This window comes from Centropristis striata, chromosome 2 (assembly GCF_030273125.1).
Source record: "Centropristis striata isolate RG_2023a ecotype Rhode Island chromosome 2, C.striata_1.0, whole genome shotgun sequence".
NCBI lineage: Eukaryota > Metazoa > Chordata > Actinopteri > Perciformes > Serranidae > Centropristis > Centropristis striata.
The window spans coordinates 31,426,042-31,432,041 of NC_081518.1; the positions used below are offsets into that span (position 1 = coordinate 31,426,042).

At 40.0% G+C, this 6,000-nt stretch overlaps 1 protein-coding gene across 1 annotated transcript in view; it reads right to left on the reverse strand.

Annotated features, from left to right (window-relative positions):
- The window catches only part of kif26ba (kinesin family member 26Ba), a 113,444-nt gene that overhangs the window by 72,208 nt on the left and 35,236 nt on the right, over positions 1 to 6,000 (reverse strand). The window lies entirely within an intron of this gene.

Below are 6,000 nucleotides of genomic sequence, written 5' to 3' on the forward strand. Positions count from 1 at the left end.
AGCTTTGCTGCATAAAACTCATGTGATGTCATTTTTCACACAACACTTGCTGGATCTTTTCATCTGCAGCCAAACACAGGGAGGTTTGCACATCATTAATTGTACAATGTGTTTGGAGTAATTTTGCAGGCTGCCACAAAATCTGAGTTGAGTGAATAAAAATTGCAAGTGCTATTGATGGTAGCTTGGTTATTTAAAAATTGCAGGTTTGTGCAGAATGTCATGTTTCGTGGTAGTGATGATTCTTTCTGACCAGTCAATGGTCTGCAGTGTTTTAACTCCTAGTGGTTCCCCCTTGAATTTAGGATCCAATTGAAGATCCTCTTCCTCCTCATTTATAAAGGCTTGAATAATCTTGCTCCAGAGTTTATTAAAGCCATATACCCCTGCTAGGCACCTCAGGTCCTCTGAACAAGGTCTGCTAGTTGTTCCTCGCTCATGGCCGTGGAACAGTCTCCACCTGGGAGTTAGGTCAGCAAACACTCATTAAGTCAACGTGTTTTTGTTCTTGAGTCGTGTATTCTACTATAAATTGCAACAGGTCAAAAATAGCTTTTGTTTACAGTGTTCATTTTCGTTTCTTTTACCCTTTTACTTTTGTGTAAAGTTTTGAAAAGTGACAAATAAATAAAATTTACTTAGTATCGTTTCTGTTTGCAGCCAATATGTCAAATAGGGCAAGCTTAGGGTTAGGTTAGAGTTTTTCAGAAAAAAAATGTTTTAATCAAGATTTTAATATAAAGTTATCTGAAATCAATTTGAAAATGTTTGTGGCCTTTACTGGCTCACTGATCCCAGTAAGATGCCTGGCAGATTCACACACAGTCTGTTATCATCAGTCTTCTTTGTTCCTACTGATTCAGCATTTTCCATTTGTCCTATACACTTCTTGTGGGACCAAAGAAAAAAAGTCCTAATAAATATAAAATGTGGAGGTTGTCACCTCTTAGATCGCTGAGCCAGCAGGATTTTAATGCTCCACTGGCAGACAGGTCGCTTCTGTTCTCCGTCGGGGCCCGCATCCTTTCAGCTCTCTTGTTGTGCTACCACTGAATGTCACGTTAAAAGTGATTAAATCAAATAAGGTCATGCTGATGATGGTATTTCTCAAGAGTAATGACACATTTCCCATAAAACCCATGATTCTGAGTGCAGAGCTCCAACTTAAAACCTCCTCTTTTTCCCAGCTGTCATTATACATGTGTTTGTTTTCAATTTTGCTGTTCTAAAGAGCGTGTAAATGGAAGAGATTTCTCATCTGCCACTATAAGACCTTCTGAAAGCTCCACTGATGCCACAATATGAACAGAGCTCTTTGATGTTCGGAGCAGTAAAGCAACAATATCCAGTTCTCTGGCAAAAAACTAAAATGCAAGTCATCTTAGCAATCTGTCCAAGTCTTGATCATAAAATGTGTCTTATTTTTATTCTCTCTTATTCTAAACCCATCTCTCTTAGCTTCTCTATATCATCTCTGCCCTCTTCTCTCTGTCTTTCAATTTCTCTTCATTTTTCTTGTGCCTACTTTTTCTTCCCCTTTTTTGTTCATCTCTCTGCCCAGCTCCTCCCCCTGCTCTTCCTCTCTCAGGGGTGAGTCTAAACGAGGGTGATTTATTATTGTGCTCTGTTTCTCCTTTCAGGCTGAAACACCATTACTGCCAGAGTCACAGCACAAGCACTCGCTCACACTTTACATCTCGCAACTCAGATATTAATTCAAGTAAATGCACGCACACATGCAAACAACACTCTCATATACCAGTTACACACAAAAAAAGAGCTCCTTTGCACACACAGACACACACTTGCACACAGATGCTGACATACAAGTTGATTCAATGTGCATGCAAGACAAGACACACCCACCCAAATACACTTGCAGATTGAGAATGTTTGTACCTGGTATTAACATGTGTCCTGGATTATCTGATCACAAGTTGAATGCACACAGTATGTCAGTTCACACCTAAAATGCATCTCCACATGTGTTTTCAGTGACCACTTGTGATCAGATCTCACATACAGGAGTGTCTGTAGTAAAATCCCACATACAAGTGTATTTGGGTACATGTTATGAACCTGAAACTATGAGGCTACATCGCTGCCTTTTCCAGTGGCCAGTGTTTCCACCAGGATTTTATGAGATGCATTTATAAGTAAAATGCAAAAAAAAAATTTTCCATTAAAGCCCAAATTTGGTGCCTCTCACACATTCTAATGCCACTATTCCATCATATACACTGATCTTAATGATTGCATATATTAAAAATTACTTTAATGGAGAATAAGGGTTCTTGTGTAATTTATTTAAGGCATCTTATTTTGACAGTCTTCTTGTAAATTCTATGGTCGACACTGTGCTCTTATTTTGAAAGTGCCATGTGTTTAGCGACAGGAAGTTATAAAAAAAATAGTAAGTCACAGTTTAGTGTGATTAAAACAACTTTAAAAGCTAATGTTAGCTCGCGGCTAACAAACGGCAGAATGCAGCAGTGTGTTTGGACCTCTGACCAGCTCGGACAGGTTGATAGTATTTAGTTTGGTGCGTGCACACGCATACGGAGCGATCATGTGGGGTCAGGACTGATACAGACAGGTAGGCATGTTTCTATATCATGTTTTGCATGTTGTGCATGTCTCGGAGGAGGAAGGAGAGGTGGGGCGGGGTTTGACTGATGGGTGACAGACACTCTGCTGAGCAGAGACACAACGCAAAATAACATTATATTATGAATTGTGTAAAAATTATTTCATTAGCTTGAAATGTGACATTAGCGCAGCACATGAGAGTCTGACGGGACAGTTCAGAGTCTGGTGGCCCGCCAGACTCTAGGTAATTAATGGGAAACCCTAGTGGCACACAGAGCGTCAGAGAGCCAGGGATTAGTGCACGGGCAGGTCACAGTGTCAGATCTGTGTGGAGCACCAGAACAATAATACCATCATCACTGATATGACAATAACATTCAAAACACAATATTCACTCTCAGTGGTTTCTGTGACATGAGAAATACAGCAACAGAAGAGGCAGCTGCAATGCTTTTGCTGTGCTCACGGAGCACTTGTCTGCCTGTCTATTTACAAAAGGACCGCAGTGGGACATGCAGATCAAAGTGGGATGAGTAGGTGGTCCTTAATATGGCCCAGGACGCTTCAATATACACACTGCTAAAAGAAGGTGGATAAATGCTGCCCGGACCACCTCTGAATGTGGTCTAACAGATCATATCTTAATGCATCTCAATGTGTCTTAGGTGTGTTCACACCTGTACTTACTTCTAATGACATTACTCAGGAGACAACAGGGCCACTGAAACCATACTTATACCCTTGCCTCACCCCTCCCTTTCCAGCAATCAATTGCTAGTTGGAAGTTTATAAATCTGAGTCGGTATTTTCAACTTTCAATCTAAATGTCTCAATGTTTACCCACAACAAAACTGATGACTGTATGGCTAGCCTCTCATTAATAAAGAGAAACAACATGTAAAATGTCTTGCTCTGTGCTGAGCTAACAGTGTGAACCACACTCAATAGCATACAGTTGTACAACATATGTGCATTTGTTTTGCTGTGGATAAAGTATTCAGTTTTCTCCATCGAGATCTTATAATAATACTATTTCTATTTCCCATTTCTATTTTTATTTCTATTTCTAAATAGATAAATATGGCTCACTGTGTGTGCCCCCACGTTGCTGTGACATCAGGTGTGTTTATGTTGGCTTACTCAAGCTAGATTGATGAACTGTGCACCAGAACTACGGGGCCTTCAGTCAGAGCCAGTAATTGGTTTGTCCATTCTGGATAAAGAGAAATGGTGGACTCAAGGGAAAAATACCACACCTATTAAGCACTCATTCTAAGATAAGGAAAAACAAAATGAATCTTCATTCAGGTGATACACTACTCAAAACATAAATATCATAATATATCGTTATATTCCATTTCTGCCAATAATAATAATAACCCCCTTAATCCTACACACTGCTCCTTTAAAAAAAAAAACACAATGATTCAGCAATGTTGGAATACAATAAAAATCATGTAAAATAGATGCAAAATCATTCTTAATTATCTAATTACTTGAAATTCGGCTAAAGAGAAATCTAGCTTTCAGATTGCAGTTGCACAAACAGGCCAGAATGCATAAGAGTTCTTGTGCCTAATTTATTTCAGACCAGCAGGACAAGATAACGAAACAATTCCAGAGAATTTCCACTCTGTATCTCCTCAGCTGATTCAAGTCATGGGCTGAATAAAGTCATAGGCTGAATAAAAATATAAAGAGAGATGGGGAAACAGCAAGATGGAAGAAGAGGTGAATATGAAACAGACAAAGTGTGAGAAAGACAAGAGAATTAAAGAGGCATGAGGAATGAGTAGAGAGAGAGAGAGAGAGAGAGAGAGAGAGAGAGAGAGAGAGAGGGAGAGAGAGAGAGAGAGAGAGAGAGAGAGAGAGAGGGTGCATGAGAGTGAAAGAGTGAAGGGGTACTGGGGGTGTGTGACATAGAGTCCCTAGAGTTCTAATTATCACTGTATGAATTATTACATCTGTAAAACACGTTCATACACACATGTTAACACACACACACATACACACACACACACACACACACACACACGCACACCCACCTCTGGATCTCCCCTGCAGTCTCAGCTCTCCTGCCTCCCTCCATACACCTCTAGACCACACGTCACCTGAGGCGTTTTCTGCCTCCTACTATCTTCCTCTCTTCTACTCGAGATCTCTCTTCCTGTTTCCTCTCAAAACCTCTACTTGTATCTAAATTTTCAATTGGACTCACTTTTATGGTTTGTGGTGCGTTAACTCAGTACTATCATGTCTATCATGTCACAGAATCATGTGAAATGACTACAACCTATTACCATCATATTCCATGCTTGTGGCAGGTAATGTGTAAAATGATGTGCCACCAGCACAGAAACAATGCCAATGTAAACTCAGTAGGGATCCTTTTTCATGCTGTGCACACAGATTCCCTAGTTTAACAATGTCACTTAGTGACGTAGTAATAATGATTGACGGCAATGCAGAATTTTAATTGCGGATGTCACACCCGGGGCTGGAGGGAGGTGAGATGGACGGGTCTATCAAACTTCCGTTGCTCACAGTTTGTGAATAAGGTTTCTTTACATAACTTATGTTGTTTGCGCAGATAACGTAACTTCAGTGGCTCATGTTTGTGAATCAGATTTTTTAACACACGATTTCAAAGAACTTACATGGCTCACTTCCGGCATTTACATACATTCATTTGGAGAATTATGTTTAAACTGTCTTTTAAAATGCCTAACAAGGATGTTTTTGCCCTAAACCTACGTTTGTGGTTTTGTAGCCTAAATTCGCAGAAACTGCCAGCTATTTTAAGAACGATCTGCTGAACTGAATTCGGTGTCAAGAAGTCGTGGTCATTTCACGTAATTTTGTGAGATCAGGTTGATTTTAGAGGTCCTGCAAATGGGAGTGGCAAAATGGCTCAGTAGCACCTCTAACAAAGTTAAGAAATATTAGCCCCATTGCCAGGTTTCATATAGACAACCGGAATTTGGTAGGCAGATGTAACATGTGAAGATACCAAAAAGGCTGTTGGACCAATACCCTAAAAACAACAGGAGGTCAGCCATCTTGTTTTGAATGAGCATTTAAGGTTGTTTTTGTCTGTTCTTTAACAAACTCCTCCTAGGGATTTAACACAATCAACTTTAAATTTGGTCAGTACCATCTTAAGACCTTTCTTATTAAACGTATATGGCTGTGGCATGGTGGTGAAATATGGTGTTTTCTCCATAATACAGGAAGCTGTGAGCTAGCTATCTAGCTAATTTCACCATGCGTTCACCCTACACTGGATACAGAAAATTTATCAAACAGCAGGCTGGTAACGGATGCAGCACTAGGTCAATAGCGAGGAGAGAGCAGACATCAACTGACTTGTCTATCTCTTAGCTGCCTACTGCCAAACAGTGTATTGTCTGC